This window comes from Lathyrus oleraceus, chromosome 6 (assembly GCF_024323335.1).
Source record: "Lathyrus oleraceus cultivar Zhongwan6 chromosome 6, CAAS_Psat_ZW6_1.0, whole genome shotgun sequence".
Lineage (NCBI taxonomy): Eukaryota > Viridiplantae > Streptophyta > Magnoliopsida > Fabales > Fabaceae > Lathyrus > Lathyrus oleraceus.
Genome location: NC_066584.1, coordinates 339,568,427 through 339,590,219, shown reverse-complemented (window position 1 = coordinate 339,590,219; position 21,793 = coordinate 339,568,427).

Below are 21,793 nucleotides of genomic sequence, written 5' to 3'. Positions count from 1 at the left end.
CCATTTTGGGAGACAAAAATTTGAAGATCAAAGCCATGAGCCATCATTTCTTCAAAGTCAACAAGTCCTTCAATGATAACTACCAACTAGTTTTCCATACTAAGATTAGATCCAGAGGCCATCTCCAGTAAAGGTTTCATAGAAGATAGACTAAGACATAGGAAAATAAGCTTCTTTTCATAAATAATAAGAAGGAACTGAATAGATGACATTGGAGAATATGCATAGAAATCAAAGATGTTTCACATCATTACCCATCAGTCTTTACCCATACAGTTGCTATGCAAGCAAGACAGTTATCAAGTATGTGAAAAAAATTAAGTGGGATAGGTGTCAGAGAAGACACAAGAGTTATCCACTTAAATGTCATCTGAAGCAAAAAATCCACTCCAGATTCTCAGAGTCTGAAGTGTTTTAGAAGCCACTTTTCATCAGAGGAAGTTTCCGAAACTCTGACTGAGGCTACTTCTGATCAACAACAGACTTTGATACTCTATCCAGAAGCAATCATTATTCTTCAATAAAAACCATGTTCAAATTCTTCTTGATAAAATCAAATCTTTCAATAGCTAAGGATTTTGTAAATATGTCAGTCCATTGGTGATCAATATTAATGAATTGAATATCTATTACACCCTTTTGAACATAATCACTTATAAAGTGATGTTTTATTTCAATATGTTTGGTTCTAGAATTATGAACTGGATTCTTTGTTAGACAAATAGAAGTAGTATTATCACAAAAGATAGGGATATTATTTCCACAAATATGATAATCCTCTAGCTAATATTTCATCCAGAGTAATTGTGTACAGCATTTTTCATTTTAGATATATTATGCTTCTGTTATAGATAGAGAAATAGTTACTTTTCTCTTACTAGCCTAGGATATTAGGTTTTCACCTATGAATTGACAGTTTCCACTAGTGGATTTTCTCTCAATTCTATCTGCAACATAGTCAGCATCACATAACCTAACTAGCTTATAATCTAGGGATTTTTTATAAAGAAGTCCTAGATTTGTTATTCCTTTAAGATATTTAAGGATTCTCTTAACATTAGCTAAATGAGTCTCTCTAGGATCAGATTGAAACCTTGCATACAGACAGACACTCAACAATATATCAGACCTATAAGTTGTAAGGTAAAGTAAGGAACCAATCATACCTCTATATAACTTCTGATCCACCTTAATGCTACTTTCTTCCTTGTTCAGACAACAAGTTGGATGCATAGGAGTTAACATAATCATACAGTCTTCAAGATTAAACTTCTTCATAAGCTCCTTTTTGTATTTGGACTGATGAACATGAGTTCCATTTTTACTTTGGTTAATTTGAATTCCTAAGAAGAACTTCAGTTCTCCCATCATGCTCATCTCAAACTCAGCCTGCATAGTCTCAGAAAATTCTTTGCAAATAGAGGCATTAGTAGAACCAAAAATTATGCCATCGACATAAACTTCTACAATCAAGATTTCCTTATTCAGAGTATTTCTGAATAGTGTAGTGTCAACCTGGCCTTTTTGAAATCCTTTTTCTAACAAGATATTACTCAGTCTCTCATACCAAGCTCTTGGAGCTTGTTTGAGTTCATAAAGTGATTTCTTGAGTTTAAAAAAATTTGGGTGGATAGAGTCCTCAAACCCAGGGGGTTGTTTGACATACACATCTTCATAAATGACTTCATTTAAGAAACCACTCTTGACATCCATTTGATATAAAACAATATCATAATTAATAGCATAGGAGAGAAGAAGCATGATTGCCTCTAACCTTGCCATAAGAGAAAAGGTTTCATAGAAATATATAAATTCTTACTGATTGTAACCTTGAGCTACAAGTATAGCCTTATTTCTTACCACTTCTCCTTGCTCATTCAATTTGTTTCTGAACACCTATTTTTTTCCAATAATGTTCTTCTGACTTGGTCTAGGGACCAGATTCCAAACATCATTCCTCCAGAACTGGTTCAACTCTTCTTGCATAGCCACAATCCACCCATCATCTGATAAAGCTTCATCAACAGAACTTGGCTTTATCAAGGAAATAAATCCTAGCATACATTTATTATCATCTCTGAATGTTGATCTAGTTCTTAAGGGATCATCTTTATTTTCAATGATTAGCTCTTCTGGATGAGTACCTTTATACTTGAAAGGTGGGATGAGTTGAAATTTATGAACCATCTTGGGCTTCTTTAGAAATTTTAGGTTCTGGGTAAGCTTCAGAAATTGGGTCAACTTCTGGTATACCATCATTTGAGCCTCCATATTCTGAGCTCCTAATTTCTGAAGGTCTAACCTCTGGATGATCTTCAGAAACTTGAATATCTTAAAAACTTTCAACAGACTCTGACATATTGTCATACCCCAAAATTTGCCCATTAATCTTGTAAAACATTTCTCGAAGCACTCCAACTTATTCTGCAAGGCACTGACCTTAAAGGAACAAAAGCCCAGCTCACAACAGACCCAATCCAGAAAAAGGCCCAAACTGGCATGCTCGCTAGGCGAGCAAATCCTTCGCCTAGCGAACCCTTCGCTACAATACTCGCCTAGCGAAGCTTGCGAATACCAAAAAATTCTGGGCTTCATTCTGAGCCCATTAGGTCACAAAAACCATTATAAATACCAAGGACTTCATTCAGAAGGGAGGGGGAAAAACGGAGAAAGGAGAACCCTAGCAAGTAGACCCTAACACTCACAAACGGCAAACCCTAGAGGCAAACCCTGAAGGAACTCCGCGGCATCAAGGTTACCTCTGCCCAATTCAATCCGATTTGCCAATCCAAGGTCGCAATTCAATTTGCAAACAGGTTTGCATCGCTATTACCGCCTTATGTTCTTAATTTGCATATGGCATTATGGTTAAATTTATGAAAATATCTTAAGTTTGGCATGTGAATTTTAGTATGTATCTGAATACATTAAATGATTAACCATGTAATTGCTGTAATGAAAGCCATAAGGCATAAAATTGGCTGAAATTGTACTGTTATCAAAACCGGAATCCGCAGCCGCTCGCTAGCACATCGCTAAGCGAGCATGCAGCTAGTATTCGCTAAGCCTTCGCTAGGCGAAGCAGGAGTGAACATGACAGTAGCTGACTTTTCTGTTCTGATTTTTTGCCCATCTGACATGTTTTATCATAGCCATGCATTGTTTATCTGATCCTATTACTGTTGTGATTTCTTTTGTGGTGTAATTCTCTATTGCACCCTGATTTGGTATTCTGACATGTTTGCTGAGTTTTGTAAAGGTTCACATATCCCCGGAAAAGATAGCTTGGTAGGTATTCCACTTTATTTGTGGGATACCCTTGTGGAGATTCACCCTAAATCACTTAACTGATTTCAATGTATTAATTTTAATGTGGAGACCCACCCTAAATTAACTAGTTGATTTTAATGTATTGATTTCATTATGGAGATTCATCCTAATTACCTAATTGATTGTAAAATATGGCCTTTGAATATGTGATCTTGGACCTCTCTTTGTTGCCCTACGGTATTACGGTATAACGGTCATGTCCCGCGAATGTGGGGATATACTTAGCCAAGACCCTTCGATTAAATCATCATAAAATAAATCATAGTCCATCGGATGTTGCCTTCGAATATATGATTTTGTCCCTCGATGACCCTTCGATGTAGCCTACGGTTAAATGATGAGTGTCCCTTCGAATGCTAAGGTATCCTTACAGCTGTTGCTTTCAATGACCAATCGATGACCCAACGATGACCCTTTTACATCCAAAGGATAAAACTACTTATTCCTCAATAGTAAGGACAGTTTTACCCTCATGAGGATAGGAAACGCCCCTAAAGACTTTGGGTAGGTATAACTCTTAATTGCTTACTCACAACTAAAAATACTTTTCACACTTCATAAATACTAGAAAATCACCACTTGGTATACATTCATACTAGAATCATTACTGAGTAATATTTTCTAAACCATTTTCAAAACTAAACGAGATAACCACTTTGTATACATTCATACGAGAATCATTACAAAGTTAAATTCTCTTTTACAAAACATTTTCTAAACAATTCACGAACACTTTTTCAGACAAGAAAAATAATATAAGTGATCAAGCAATTAAGAGCCCATGGATAACCATGGATACAAAGGGTGCTAACACCTTCCCTTTGTATAATGTACCTCCCGAACCCAAAATCTAATTAAGGTCTTTCCTGTTCTTTTCCACCTTTCCTTATTGGATAAAAGAAAAGTCGGTGGCGACTCTTGCTAACCGCGACATTTGCTTTCCAAGCAAATCACACCAAAGTCAGTTCACCGTATGACAGAACTGGCGACTCTGCTGGGGACCCTTAAAAGGAGAGGTTACCTTAAAAAAACAAGATCACTTATTCAAATTGTCTGATTTACTTTTAAGGGATTGCTTGGGTATTTTATGCTTGAGTGAAAGATCCTACACCCGGATCTAGTGTACCTTAGGTAAGTAGCAATAGATCATCGCGACTATCCGGCGTATACTGGAATGGTCAAAATGATGGCTACGGTTAATGTGACACTTTGGATGTCCTGATGTTCCTCATGTTTACTTGAGGAAAAATTTGGCTTCCGCGTGGTGTCATCAAAGCATTAACCAGACCTTTAGAACCCTAATTGACTCATCCTAGCCATTAGAAAGTAGTGAGATAACCGACTTCGGTTCCGACTGGGGTTGGTTGAGACTCGATACTACACTCTTTGAGATTGGACTTTAGGGAAGCTTCGGTCAACCGCTTGGTGTTGCACTGAGGTGGACTTAAAGGAAGGTCAATGATTTGAGATCCTTCTAGAACCCGGTTACTATTCTAGGACAGGTTGAACCAACCAAACTTCAGTGGGGAGGGTACTTACCTATGGAACTCATGCAAGCCTTAAAACCTAAGAATGATTGTTGTGTGACTTGTTTGTGCTTGTTATTTAACATCATAACATCATAACATCATAACATCATAACATCATAACATCATAACATCATAACATCATGGCATTGTACTAACCCTTTCAAGGACTTAGGGATTTAGCTTTGCTCCGTTAAACAGGTTATGGCTTCCAGGAAGACCATCCGGATCAATTTTGTAGCAATCTCTCCTCAACTAAAGGATTTAGTGTCAGAACTTCCCGATCAGGCTCAGTTCATCAAGAAACATGGTTCTCTCCTCAATTTGGTTACCACTGGTTTCAGAGAGGATATGATGAGGGTCCTATTCCAGTTCTTCGATCCTAAACATCATTGCTTCACCTTCCCAGATTATCAGTTGGTACCCACATTAGAAGAATTCTCCAGGATGCTTGGGATGCCTATTCTTGATCAAACACCTTTCAGTGGTTTAGAAAAGATTCCGAAGTCTGAAGAAGTTGCCGCAACTTTACACATGACAAAGTCGGACATTGAAACCAACTGGGTAACAAGAAGTGGAGTTAAGGGTTTACTTGCCAAATATCTGATAAATAAGGCCCGAGAATTCCTAAAAGTTATGAATGTCCATGCTTTTGAAGACGTTCTAGCATTACTAATCTATGGGTTGGTGTTATTTCCTAATCCAGACCAATTCGTAGACATGAATGCTATTAAGATATTTCTCACTCATAACCCTGTGCCTACCTTGCTTGGAGACATTCTGCATTCCCTTCACTCTTGTACTATGAAAAGGCAAGGGACTCTCATGTGTTGCATACCTTTATTGTCTAGGTGGTTTATTTCACACCTTCCTCAATCAGTCTTGAAGAATGAGCAAAATCTGAAATGGTCTCAAAGGATAATGTCGCTCTCCCATTCAGACATCCGTTGGTGTCCTCATCTCAAAGAAAATGTTATCATCATTGACCGTTGTGGAGAATTCTCTAACGTACCACTCCTGGGGATGAGAGGAGGTATTACTTATAACCCAACTTTAGCCCTACGCCAGTTTGGTTATGCTCGAAGAGACGATCCACATGAAAGAATTATTCAAGGTACTGTGTTTGACTATGACACCGATTCCCAAGGTCTCCGTCAGAGATTTGTACGAGCCTGGGGCATGGTGAAAAGAAGCACTTTAGGACAGAAAAACTCTATTCCTATGGAACCTTATCTCAGATGGGTACGCGCCAGAGCTCGTGAACTTGTCATGCCATACCTTGCAGTCGGACCGTTGATTGTTGAACCAGAGGTTGAAGGAGGTACTCCTCAGATCATTCCTTATCCAGATATGCCTACCGATGTGGAAGAATTAAAGAGATCCTGGATCCAGTTGAGAGAGGAAAGGGATACTTTTGAGATTCAGTTCGTTGCAGAAAGGAAAAAAGTATTAGAGCTCACCAGCCAGCTTAATGAGGAACGAAGACTCAATACATATCTTCGCCCAAAAAGAAGCCGTCCCTGGGAGATTTGAGCTTTCATTGTATTTTTATTATTTCCCTTTTGTAATGAACATTGATTAAGGAAATTATTAATAAAAGTTTCCCTCTTTTTGGTGGTTTATGCAAAGTTAAATTCCAAAAGTCCTTGAAAACATTTCATACATTGCATAGCATGACATAACATTGCATAACAGGTATTCTAAAGGATCTATGTTCTCACGGTCTTCCTATTGCAAACAGAAAAATGGCTCTCGAACAAACTGTCAAAGATCTCCAGGCTCAGAATGCTCAATTTCAGGAGATGATGCTGAGCTTATCCAAGGGGCAGGAGGAACTGAAGGCTCTCTTGCTCGAGAAGAAGAAAGACCAGAAACCTGTGAGTTACATTAACCCAGGAAGAAGGCGTAAAGGACAGGCTGCGGGAATCAAGATTAGACTTCCGAAGGATCAAGAGGAGGAGACGGAGAATGATTCAGAAGAGGAGAATGCTGATCCTCTCAACCAGGAGGACGATGATGAAGATTATGAAGATGAACAGTACTCTCCAAAAGAGGATAAGTATAAGTTGTTGGAAGAACGCATGCTAGCTATGGAGGGTCAGAAGGCGCCCGGTCTGGATTTCGAAAGCTTGGGACTGGTCTCTGATGTGGTCATTCCTCGCAAATTCAAGATCCCCACTTTCACTAAGTATGATGGTGCGTCTTGTCCTCAGATGCATTTGAGAGCTTATGTGAGAAAGATTCAGCCGCATACCACTGATAGGAAACTATGGATCCATTTCTTCCAGGAGAGCCTGTCTGGCACACAGTTGGAATGGTATTATCAGCTCGAGAGCTCTAACATCCGCACCTGGACTGATTTAGCGACAACTTTCTACAAGCACTACCAATACAATTCTGAATTGGCGCCTACTCGGCTACAATTGCAGAATATGACTATGGGCTCTAAAGAAAGCTTCAAAGAATATGCTCAAAAATGGAGAGATTTGGCTGGCAGAGTCAAACCCCCCATGACTGATCGAGAATTAGTGGACATGTTCATGGGTACACTGACTGGTCCATTCTACAGCCATCTACTGGGAAGTTCTTCAACAGGTTTCACGGACCTTATATTGACGGGTGAACGTGTTGAAAGTGGCATTCGAAGTGGAAAGATACAGGCAGCTACCTCCGCAAGCACCAGAAAGACCCATCAGGGAAAGAATGAATCAAATGCTGTGTACGGTGAAAGGAGTCATAACAAGAAAAATCGTGACCATGCCGTTGGAGCAGTTACAATTGCAGCCCCGCCAGCTCAAAACTTCCAGCACAGACAAGACAGGCCAAGGAGGCAGTTTACCAAGATCAATATGACTTTAGCACAGGCACTGCAAGGTATGCTAAAAGCAAATTTGATTACCCTCAGAGGCCCTCCTGCGAATGTCAACACTACTTCTCCTCGTTATAATCCCAATGCCAGGTGTGCATATCACTCCGATAGCCCCGGGCATGATACAAACGATTGTTGGTTGTTGAAGAATAAAATTCAGGATATGATCGACGCGGGAGAAATTGAATTTGATCCTCCGGAGACTCCTAATGTCATCACTGCTCCTATGCCTAACCATGACAAGACTGTTAATTCTGTGAATGACAATTCTCACATTGCTAATGTGGCGGACTTAACATCTCCTCTCCTGATCATCAAGAAGAATTTATTGCAAGCTGGTTTATTTCCAGGATGTGCTGAAAGTTGCGATCTTTGTGTACTCCGACCCAATGGTTGCCTGAAATTGAGGAATGGTATTGAACGGCTGATGAATGATCGTACAATTCTCTTTGAAAGGATTCCTAAGGTGGAAAACGCTGTTGAAGAAATATCTGTGATTGCTAGGTCCAAAGTTCCAGTGAAGATTACCGCCACTAGAGCACCTGTGAAGATTACTGCTGAGCCCAAGGTAGCTCCCCTAATCATTACTGCACCTGGCCCAGTACCGTATTCCTCAAGCAAAGCCATTCCGTGGAATTATGGAGGTGATATTTACATCCATGGCGTGAAGCAAGTTGGTAATTCTGCTAATCCTAATGACATTGTTGGGACTAGTAAAGTTACTCGAAGTGGAAGGATCTTCTCTCCAGAAATCTCGCCTCCCGCCCCTGAAACCCTAGGAAAGGAACCAGTTAACCCTTCTCAGTCAGGGACACCCGTCGAAGTTACTACTGAAGATGTTGCCAAATAAGAAATGGAAGAAATGCTGAAAATCATCCGCAAGAGTGATTTTGATGTGGTAGAACAGCTGGGGCATACTCCGTCTAAGATCTCGATGTTATCCTTGTTATTATCTTCTGAATCTCATGCCAAAGCGTTGATAAAATTCTTGAAGACTGCTCATGTACCTCAGGAGACATCCGTCGATCAGTTCGAAAACTATGTTGCTCACCTGGCTGTTGACAATGGCCTAGGCTTTTCTGATGCTGACCTGACACCAGCAGGAAAGAATCACAATAAAGCTCTTCATATCTCCATTGAGTGTAAGGGGATCACTTTGTCTCATGTGTTGATCGATAATGGCTCTTCTTTGAATGTACTACCGAAAGCCGTGCTCGATAAACTTGACTGTAAAAGCATTGAACTGAAGCCTAGTGACATTGTGGTGCGTGCTTACGATGGTGCGAAGAGTGTTGTCCATGGTGAAGTGGTTCTCCCTATCAAGATAGGACCTCAAGTCTTCAACACTATCTTTCACGTAATGAACATTCGTCCTGCCTATTCCTGCTTGCTGGGACGCCCTTGGATTCATGGGGCAAGTGCTGTAGCTTCATCTCTCCATCAAAAGCTGAGGTATCCAATAGAGGGTAAGATTGTCACTGTGTGTAGAGAAGAAGAATATATTGTCAGTAGTGTGCAGGCCTTCAGATACGTCGAGATGGATGGTGAATTCTTTGAGACTCCTTCTCAGTCATTTGAAGTAGTTCCTCCGACCAGCCCTGTCCTTAAGCCAACTCCCCTTGTGCCCAAGGTTATTCGTGCTCCTCCTGCCATGATTTCTCTGAAAGACGCTCAAGCCGTGGTTGAAAACGGTGGTCGTACTGGTTGGGGTCAACTGATCAACGTATCATACAAGTCTGACAAGTCTGGTCTGGGATTTAACTCTGAAAAGATGGTCAAAGATCAAATTAATGCTGTAGAGGATGTTGATAGCGATTGCGATCTGGATAGCTGGATTTTCCCAACAATTGGTGACGGACTCAATAATTGGAAGGCTGAAGACACTATCCCGATTTCCTTTAGTCAGGAGTAATTGTTATTGTCTGTCTTAGTGTTGCAATTTTTTAAATTTTATAGTTGAACTTCTTAAAGCATTGCGTCTATGCCCGGGGCACAATAGCTAATTTGTTAAGGGTTTTGTCATTTTCATAAGCATATTCATATTCAATAAATCAATGGACTTTTTGCATTCAAATATTGCGCTCTTTATCTTTCCTGTCATCTTCCAAAAAAAGCTATGTTTTCTTACACACACTCACGTAACGAATTGCAGATCCATACCCACTCTGGATCCTGTTGATAATAGTTCTACTACTGTTCATTATGACTTTGAAAATCCGATCTACCAAGCCGAGGATGGAAGTGAGGAAGATTGTGAAGTACCTGGAGAACTTGTCAGACTGTTACTGCAAGAAGAAAGGACTATACAGCCGCATGAAGAGTCAATCGAAATTGTGAACCTGGGTACTGAAGTGGACAAGAGAGAAGTCAAAATAGGAGCAGGCTTGGAAAACAGTATTAAAGAAAGACTGATTCAGATGTTACATGACTATGTAGAGATTTTTGCTTGGTCTTATGAAGACATGCCAGGATTGGATACTGATATAGTAGTGCATCGTTTGCCAACGAAGGAAGGTTGTCGTCCTGTTAAGCAAAAGGTTCGCCGCATGCGTCCTGAAATGTTTGAGAAAATCAAAGCCGAAGTTATGAAACAGTTCAATGCCGGTTTTTTAGCTGTTACTTCTTATCCCCAATGGGTTGCTAATGTGGTACCAGTGCCGAAGAAGGATGGTAAGGTGCGGATGTGCGTCGATTACAGAGATCTGAACAAAGCGAGTCCCAAAGATGACTTCCCACTCCCGCACATTGATGTTCTGGTAGACAACACCGCTCAACACAAAGTATTCTCCTTCATGGATGGATTCTCGGGTTATAACCAGATTAAGATGGCACCTGAAGACATGGAGAAAACTACGTTTGTGACGCAATGGGGCACTTTCTGTTACAAAGTAATGCCATTCGGTTTAAAGAACGCCGGGGCAACATACCAGCGTGCTATGGTGGTTTTGTTCCATGATATGATTCATCATGAAATAGAAGTATATGTGGATGACATGATAGCCAGATCTCATACTGAAGAAGAACATCTCGATCATTTGTACAAATTGTTTGAGAGGTTGAAGAAATACAAGCTGAGATTGAACCCGAACAAATGCACCTTTGGAGTAAGATCCGGTAAACTCTTGGGATTTATTGTCAGTGGTAAAGGAATTGAGGTTGACCCGACTAAGGTGAGAGCTATCCAAGAAATGCCAGTGCCCCGTACAGATAAGGAAGTTAGAGGTTTCTTGGGACGTTTGAATTACATCGCCCGGTTTATCTCCCATTTAACTGCTACCTGCAAACCCATCTTCAAACTACTGAGGAAGAATCAAGAGATGATATGGAATGATGAATGTCAAGAAGCTTTTGACAAAATCAAGAAGTATCTCCAGGAACCTCCGATCCTGATGCCACCAGTTGAAGGAAGACCTCTAATCATGTATTTGACCGTGTTAGAAAATTCAATGGGGTGTGTGTTGGGGCAACATGACGAGTATGGTCGAAAAGAGCATGCCATATACTACCTTAGCAAAAAGTTTACCGACTGTGAAACAAGATACTCACTGCTCGAGAGAACTTGCTGTGCTTTGGCCTGGGCTGCTCGCCGACTAAGACAGTATATGTTGAATCATACCACTTTGTTGATTTCTAAGATGGATCCCATCAAATACATATTTGAGAAACCTGCCCTCTCCGGAAGAATAGCGAGATGGCAGATGATTTTAACAGAGTATGATATCCAGTATACTACCTAGAAAGCAATCAAAGGAAGCGTGTTAGCTGATCATTTGGCTCATCAAGCAGTGGATGATTACCAATCTATGAATTTTGAGTTCCCAGATGAGGATGTCATGCTTGTTACTGATTACGAAAAACCTGGACCAGATGAAGGACCCGAACTAGGATCCCGATGGACTATGGTTTTCGATGGATCTTCTAATGCGTTGGGTAATGGTGTTGGTGTTGTAATTATTTCTCCCAAGGGTTGCCATACGCCTTTCACTGCTAGACTATGTTTCGATTGTACCAACAATATGGCCGAGTATGAAGCATGTATTTTGGGACTCAGAGCTGCTATAGACCTAAGAATCAAGTTTTTGAGTGTGTACGGAGACTCAGCATTAGTAATCAGTCAGATCAAAGGAGCATGGGACACTAAACATCCGAATCTCATCCCTTATCGAGAGCGGGTGTTGACATTAATCCCCTACTTTGAAAAGATTACATTCGAACATATTCCACGAGAAGAGAATCAGTTGGCAGACGCCTTGGCCACCATGTCATCTATGTTCTGAGTCAGATGGGACAATGAGGCTCCCAGGATCACCATTGAACGACTAGATGAACCAGCATATTGTTATGAACTTAACGCTGATGAAGTAGAAGAGAAACCTTGGTTCCATGAAGTAAAAAGATATTTAGAAGCTCGGGAATACCCTGAAGGGGCGTCCATCAATGACAGAAAATTCCTGAGGAAGTTCTCCGCTAAATTCTTTTTGAGTAATGGAATATTATACAAACGTAATCATGATTCGACTTTGCTTCGTTGTGTGGATAAAAAGGAAGCAGAAAAGATTATGGAAGACATGCATGACGGTATTTTTGGGACTCACTCTAGTGGACATACAATGGCCAAGAAGATTCTGAGATCAGGGTATTATTGGTCTACCATGGAAGCTGATTGCCACCATCACTCCAGAACTTGTCACAAGTGCCAGATCTATGCGGATAAAGTACATGTGCCTCCTGCTCCTTTAAACGTGTTGACAGCCCCTTGGCCCTTTGCAATGTGGGGCATTGATATGATTGGGGATATTAAACCTACTGCTTCTAACGGACATCGCTTCATTCTTGTTGCGATTGATTACTTTACAAAGTGGGTAGAGGCAGCCTCATTTGCTTCTGTTACCAAGAATGTGGTGGCACGGTTCATCAAGAATAGTCTTATTTGTCGATATGGCGTCCCTGAAAGAGTTATCACTGATAATGGCACTAATTTGAACAACAAGATGATTACTGAACTCTGCACGCAATTCAAGATAAAACACCATAACTCTTCTCCATACCGGCCAAAGATGAACGACGCCGTGGAGGCTGCTAATAAGAATATCAAGAAGATCATACAAAAGATGACAGTAACGTACAAAGACTGGCATGAGATGTTACCATTTGCTCTTCATGGTTATCGCACTTCAGTACGCACTTCGACAGGGGCAACTCCTTTCTCTTTAGTCTACGGAATGGAAGCCGTCCTACCGGTAGAGGTTCAGATTCCCTCTCTAAGAATCATGAAAGAGACAGGTTTAGACGAGGATGAATGGATTCAGACTCGACTCGATCAGATAAATTTGATTGATGAAAAGAGACTCGCGGCTGTTTGTCATGGGCAGATATATCAGAAGTGCATGACCCAGGCATTCAACAAAAAGGTCAAGAGACGGGTGTATCAAATCAGCGAATTGGTGATAAAGCGTATCATTCTATCACAAGGTGATCCCAGGGGCAAATGGACTCCCACATACGAAGGGCCATTTGTAGTTAAGAAGGTATTCTCTGGTGGAGCCATGATACTTGCTACGATGGACAGCGAAGACTTCCTGCATCCCGTAAACGCAGACATAGTCAAAAAATACTACGCATAAAAGAGACCCGCTAGGTCGACGTACCTAGGCAAAAGTAAGGGCATCCCGGCGAACCAAAAGGGTTCGGGCAAAAATTAGGGATAAACATATAAAAATGTACACCCGACGAGTCGAAAACCTGAAAAGGCGGCTTGGGCAAAAAAGGGTATCCTGGTGGACTGAAAACCTGAAAAGGTGGTCCAGGCAAAAATTAGGGATTAAAAGCGTATGACTATGTCCCGTTCTCAGTCAGCTTCACCCAAGTCAAAGGGATTGAACAAGCCAATCACTTCTATCCGACAACAGGAGATGAGATGCTTGAAGACATAATGACAGTAGCAGAATTAAAATCAACAGGGCTTTTCCTTCATAGCTTTTCTTTATGTCCTCGACAATTTCCTCTTACTAGGATTTCTGTCTCCGTGTACATAAATTGTCTGTTTATAGGCCCTCTTTCAAATCAATATAATTTTATTTCCAAAAAGATGCTTTTGTTTTTACTTTTTCTGTTTTGTTTGCATAAACGTCCATTGATTTAATTTGAATTGATATGTGCATTTGAATATGATCGATGTGTACCAAAAATGCATGCATAAAATAGAAATAGCAATCACTACGAGACTTCAGGATCGAGGAGAAGGTCTAACCATGCTTTCCAATGAATCCGTTGCTAAGTCTATTCCCCAGCAAAGCCAGTTATTCCCCAAAAGCAATTGGCATTACTAGACAAATTGGTCATCTCTTCCATCCCCCAGCCAGACTCTGTTGAATATCTCTACCACCAGACAGAAATCAAGTATCCCCAGCCAAGAAAGGGTCATCAATACAAGCATCTCCAACCAGAAGATGGGGATTTATCTTCCCCAGGGAGTCGCCAGGAAAAACTTTTCAGACGCATAATTCATTCATTACATCATCTCACAGCATCCGCATGCATACATTGTTCGCATTTATTTTCATAAACATAAAATATCTCATGCATCATGACATGGCATGAGACTAACTTTGTTTTTCAGGTTAATTATCCTCCTGATACAGTCAAAACAAAGGTCCATTTAGACGGACATCTTTATCAATTACATTCAGGATTCAACTACATCTCTCAGATATAATCCATATGAACATTCATTCTACAAACACTCGGATATCCTCCTAATGGTGGCATCTTTAAGCCCATCCCAGATATTCATTGCAAATACAACATATACAAATACTATCAGATATAGCCTAGCGTACGGTTCATTCTGATTCAGCTCAACATATGACTCCTTCAACTCAGATACGATCTAACGTACGATCCATTCTGACCTTCAACTACTCCAATACGGTCTAGCGTACGACCCATTTGGACCTTCAAACCCTCAGATACTGCCTAGCGTACGGTACATTCCGAGGTGTAGTCTAGCGTACGACTACTTTCTTCTTCAGATACAGCCTAACGTACGGCTCATTCTGCAACTCCAATACGGTCTAACGTACGACCCATTTGGATCTTCAACTCAGATGCGATCTAACGTACGATCCACTCTGACCCCTTTTCAGATACAGCCTAACGTACGGCTCATTCTGCAACTCCAATACGGTCTAACGTACGACCCATTTGGATCTTCAACTCAGATGCGATCTAACGTACGATCCGCTCTGACCCCTTTTCAGATACAGCCTAACGTACGACTCATTCTGCAACTCCAATACGGTCTAACGTACGACCCATTTGGATCTTCAACTCAGATACGATCTAGCGTATGATCCATTCCGATTCTACCTTCTTCAGATACAGCCTAATGGACGGCTCATTCTGCAATTCAGATACGATCTGGCATACGATCCATTCTGATCCTTATTTCTTCGGATACAGCCTAATAGACGACTCCTTTTGCAACTCCAATACGGCCTAGCGTACGACCCATTTGGATGCTCATCCCCTCAAATATGATCTAGCGTACGATCCATTCTGATCTCTCATCCCCAGTAAAGTCACCCGCCTAATGGACAACTCATTCTACTATTCAGATATGGTCTAGCGTATGATCTATTCTGATCCCTTATCCCCAGCAGCGTATAACACACTCTGACTCCCCAGCGAAGTCGACAAAGGAGGACTCACGATACGGTCTAGCGAATGACCCGGTATGACACCCATGTCCTCAGATATCGTCTAATGTACGACACAATCTGAAGCTCTCATCATCAAACTTCCTGGATGGCATCTTTAAGCCCATCTCCATCAAGACTAACTGACAAGTGCAAATTTTTGGGGCATTCTAGTGTTCAATAATTTTCCACCTCCAGACCACGAATGGCATACTTGCCATCCTAACTCTCTCGGTTCAAGAATATTGAACAGGGGCAGCTGTCATACCCCAAAATTTGCCCATTAATCTTGCAAAACATTTCTCGAAGCACTCCAACTTATTCTGCAAGGCACTGACCTTAAAGGAACAAAAGCCCAGCTCACAACAGACCCAATCCAGAAAAAGGCCCAAACTGGCATGCTCGCTAGGCGAGCAAATCCTTTGCCTAGCGAACCCTTCGCTACAATACTCGCCTAGCGAAGCTTGCGAATACCAGAAAATTATGGGCTTCATTCTGAGCCCATTAGGTCACAAAAACCATTATAAATACCAAGGACTTCATTCAGAAGGGAGGGGGAAAAACGGAGAAAGGAGAACCCTAGCAAGCAGACCCTAACGCTCACAAACGGCAAACCCTGGAGGAAAACCCTGAAGGAACTCCACGGCATCAAGGTTACCTCTGCCCAATTCAATCCGATTTGCCAATCCAAGGTCGCAATTCAATTTGCAAACAGGTTTGCATCGCTATTACCGCCTTATGTTCTTAATTTGCATATGGCATTATGGTTAAATTTATGAAAATATCTTAAGTTTGGCATGTGAATTTTAGTATGTATCTGAATACATTAAATGATTAACCATGTAATTGCTGTAATGAAAGCCATAAGGCATAAAATTGGCTGAAATTGTACTGTTATCAAAACCGGAATCCGCAGCCGCTCGCTAGCACATCGCTAAGCGAGCATGCAGCTAGTATTCGCTAAGCCTTCGTTAGGCGAAGCAGGAGCGAACGTGACAGTAGCTGACTTTTCTGTTCTGATTTTTTGCCCATCTGACATGTTTTATCATAGCCATGCATTGTTTATCTGATCCTATTACTGTTGTGATTTCTTTTGTGGTGTAATTCTCGATTGCACCCTGATTTGGTATTCTGACATGTTTGTTGAGTTTTGTAAAGGTTCACATATCCTCGGAAAAGATAGCTTGGTAGGTATTCCACTTTATTTGTGGGATACCCTTGTGGAGATTCACCCTAAATCACTTAACTGATTTCAATGTATTAATTTTAATGTGGAGACCCACCCTAAATTAACTAGTTGATTTTAATGTATTGATTTCATTATGGAGATTCATCCTAATTACCTAATTGATTGTAAAATATGGCCTTTGAATATGTGATCTTGGACCTCTCTTTGTTGCCCTACGGTATTACGGTATAACGGTCATGTCCCGCGAATGTGGGGATATACTTAGCCAAGACCCTTCGATTAAATCATCATAAAATAAATCGTAGTCCATCGGATGTTGCCTTCGAATATATGATTTTGTCCCTCGATGACCCTTCGATGTAGCCTACGGTTAAATGATGAGTGTCCCTTCGAATGCTAAGGTATCCTTACAGCTGTTGCTTTCAATGACCAATCGATGATCCTACGATGACCCTTTTACATCCAAAGAATAAAACTACTTATTCCTCAATAGTAAGGACAGTTTTACCCTCATGAGGATAGGAAACGCCCCTAAAGACTTTGGGTAGGTATAACTCTTAATTGCTTACTCACAACTAAAAATACTTTTCACACTTCACAAATACTAGAAAATCACCACTTGGTATACATTCATACTAGAATCATTACTGAGTTATATTTTTCTAAACCATTTTCAAAACTAAACGAGATAACCACTTTGTATACATTCATACGAGAATCATTACAAAGTTAAATTCTCTTTTACAAAACATTTTCTAAACAATTCATGAACACTTTTTCAGACAAGAAAAATAATATAAGTGATCAAGCAATTAAGAGCCCATGGATAACCATGGATACAAAGGGTGCTAACACCTTCCCTTTGTATAATGTACCTCCCGAACCCAAAATCTAATTAAGGTCTTTCCTGTTCTTTTCCACCTTTCCTTATTGGATAAAAGAAAAGTCGGTGGCGACTCTTGCTAACCGCGACATTTGCTTTCCAAAGCAAATCAGACCAAAGTCAGTTCACCGTATGACACATATGATAGTCAGGCTCTTCGACATAAAATTTGACATGTATAGACTATTCAACCATTCTGGTTTCAAATTTATACACCCTGTATGCTTTAGAGCATTCAAAGTATCTTTAAAATATACCTTTTTAAGCTTTAGCATAAAATTTCTTTAGGTAGACTTTATTGTTCAGAATGTAACAAGTACAACTAAACCGATGAAAATAAGATATGTTTGGCTTTCTTCCTTTAAATAATTCATATACTATTTTGTTCAGAATTGGTCTGATATAGATCCTGTTCTGAACATTACAAGATGTATAACAACTTTTTCCCACAACTATTTAGGAAGATGATTTTCATGGATCATTGTTCTAGCTATTTCTTGCAAGGACCTCTTCTTTCTTTCTACAACTCAATTTTGCTGAGGAGTTTTAGAAGAGTAGAACTCATAGATAATATTTCTCACAGAACTTCTCAAATGGCTCATTTTCAAACTCACCACCATGATCAGTTCTAACTTTTAGAATCTTTGATTCTTTTTCAGATTGAACTTGCATGTGGAAGATGCTAAATACCTTATATGATTCATCTTTAGATCTCAGGAATTTAACCCAAGTCCATCTGCTATAGTCATCTTTCAAATTAGTTAATTTATTAAATAATGTTTTAGTGTTATTATTTAAATGAAATAATGAGTTTGGGGTGGAAAATGTGAATTGTGGAGAATTAAAATAAATAATATAAGTTAGTAATAAGTTGTGTCTTAGTGGAATATTATAAAGATAAAAATTAGGTTTTTCATTTATGAGGAGAGAAGTGAGGTAAAACTTTTGGAATTGGAGAAAAAGAGGAAAGAGAAGAGAAAATAAGGAAAACCTAAGGAGAGCTCTAGGAAAGAGAAGCCATAGCCAAAAGCTTGAATTTTTCTGGAATTACTAGGTAAGGGTGAAAATTTGGTTCAATAATAGGGATATGAAAGGAAGGTAGAAGAAAGTTTAATTATTTTTTGATTGATGATGAATGTTGATATTTTTTAAATGAAATTTATGTTCTAAAGTGTTCATGTATGTTCACCATTGATGATGTTTTGAGTTTTTAGGGATTGATATAGTATATAAATCTATGATTATATGAATATAAGTAGTTATTGATATGAGTATATTTATGACTAAATTTAACACCATAAAATATTTTTGTTGATAATTTCATGGACTTTTTTGGAGTTGGAGAAGATGAAAATCGTACTGGAAATTTCAGAGAAACTGCAACTTTGTAGTAACGCATTCGTGCTCGATTTTGATCATAATTTTCAACTCGTAAATCATTTTGGGATGGGGTCTGAAACGTTGGATAAATGAAACAGAGAGCTATAAAATTATTTTAGAGGTAATATTTTTTGGTGATAATTAAATGGATGTGTTAGGTAGGGGTGTTCAGATCCAATCCAATCCAAAAAAAAACCAAAAACCGAACCGAAAAAACCGAAATCCAAAAAAACCGATTTTTTTTGGATGTATTTGGATCACCATGTTGCATAACCGATCGGTTCGGTTCGGTTTACGGTTGGCTTCATGAAAACCGAACCGGTCCAAACCGAACCGGTATTACTTCCATTTACTCATCCTATTAAATTAATTATAGACTCTGATTAGCTTTTGATATCTGAAAGAATTGGGTAGATTGTGAAGCTGGAGCAATTGCAGGATAATTATTGTGAAGCTGGAGCAATTTCAGGATAATTAGAAAATTTTAGATTTGTCTATCAATGTTGCAGGCTGTGATTTTGAAACTATCAATTATGCTGTCATTGATATTTTTCTTGAAGTTTTATTATTATATTCACTTTAATGCAGCTTTGGTATGTTACTGTCATATATATTTGTCATATATTTAATTTATATTACAAGTCTCCCTATAAGCACTAAGTAAGCAGGTCTCCATATAAAATATTTATTACAGCAATGTCTATTTCGTTGGGATAGATATTGTCCATATATTATAATGAATCTTTGCAACAATGACATCAAATAGCCATATAATATGAAAATTAGATATTGTCTTAGTAGACGTTGGAGGCATAATTGTAACTGGTATTGAAATATATTCGTTTTAAATTTCACAGTGTTGATTTAAAAACCGAATAAAACCGATTCAACCGAACCGAAGTAAACCGTATAAATTGGATTGGATTGGATTGGATTTTTCTTGTTGTCATCCAAAAACCGAACCAAACCGTATGCTTTATATATTTTGGATCGGATGATATTTTGTCTCAAAACCGATCCAAACCGGACCGTGAACACTCATAGTGTTAGGGGTTGGAAAAGATGAAAATTATGCTGGAAATTTTAGAAAAACATCAACTTTTTAGTAACGCATTCGTGCACGGTTTTGATCATAACTTTGAACTCGTTTATCATTTTGGGATGAGATTTGAAGCATTGGGTAGCTGAAACAAAATACCGTAACTTTATTTGAGAGATAAAATATTTTTGGTTATAATTTCATGGACACTTTTGGGGTTGGAGAAGATGAAAATCGTGTTGGAAATTTCTGAAAAACAACAACTTTTTAGTAACGCATTCGTGCACGGTGTTGATCATAGTTTTCAATTCATAAATCATTTTAGGAAGGGGTTCAAAATATTAGGTAGCTAAAACAGAGGGCTATAACTTTGTGTCAGGGATAAAATAAGTTTAACGATTTTATAAGAAATTGGTAGTAGATGGGGAAAAAGTGTATGATTTGACGAGTATGTACGAGGTTTGTATTGACAAATTATTTGATGTGTTATGAATGATTGGGATGATGTGTTTGATTATATTGGTGGTAGCCCATAAGGGTGGATTACCTTACGCATGATTGCAATTGTGTGATCGATTGTAGATCATTAAATATTATTATAATTATTGTGTTAATTGCATTATTACCATGTCATATATCCATTGTTGATATGTTGAAGGAGATAAGTCATAGGTTCGAAGAGGGATGAAAGAATTATCCGAAACACAGAAGGGGGAGTTCGAGATTCTGAAGGGGGGATAGGGTTCATAAGAAGAACCAAATTTTGAATTGGTACCACATGCATATGAGTCGTTGTCATTATTGTGAGTCGCATAACATGAATGAATCATATACGTCAAATATGATTATGTGTGATGATGGTGTTGTTATATGTGATGTTGATGATAATTTGGGCGTGCGATGTGATATGTTATTATGCATGAATGTGTAGATATTGTACTATATTTTACATTCTATGTTGTTATTATTGAAATGAATTCTCACCCCTTCTGCTTCAATGTTGCCTTTACATGGGCATCGTGCAGATACTCATGAGTAGAGACGCTATTATGAGTGGAAGTTAGCTTCTTGAGCTATTCCTTTTAGTTTATTCTTGTTAGCTTTGGTTATGCTCTAATATGTAACATTGGAAAGCGAACTATTTATTTTGTGTTGAAATTTCCTAAGAGACAATGCATGCTCTTGTATTTGTTTTATGTTTTAGTGTGATAGCACTTGGAGAAGACTCATAAGTCGGTGCTTTTAATTTTGTTATGAAAACTATAATGAGATTTTAAATTGTTTTATTTTCATTTCTATTATGATTTTGCTGCAAAGATATTCATATGAGTTGAATGTCATGTAAACATCCTAAATGCAAAGGTATGCAGTAAAATGTTTTGTTGTAACCTGTGTTACGGAGCATGTTATAATTGTTGTGAGTGACACGTTATGTGATTGTATTTTGTTAATTAAATTCTTTGGTAATTGTACGCAGGCTTTTAGAGTGTTACATAGTGGTATCAGATCAGGTTGGTCCATTCGGCCAGGTTGATTAATTACGTTTATTCCCTAGTATGTGACATGTGTGTGAAAATATTGTTGATGCTTGTTTTGATTCTCTTGGATTTTCCAACTGTAGAGAGCTTGGACATCATATTGCTGCATGCGAGAGTGTTATGTTGGCTAGTTCAACTATTTTGAGAATGTTGTGATTTTCCTGAACCTGGAGAGAGGTCAGATTCGAGGGTGGTGCCGGTTAGCAAAATGGTCTGATCCTTGAGGGAAAACGGACAAGTGTTCTCATTGTTCGCTTCATTGTAAGGGGGAGGCAATGTTTTGGCTAGAGATAAGCCAATGGTGTATTGAGTATCCTTATGTGTTTCCTAAGAATGTGTACA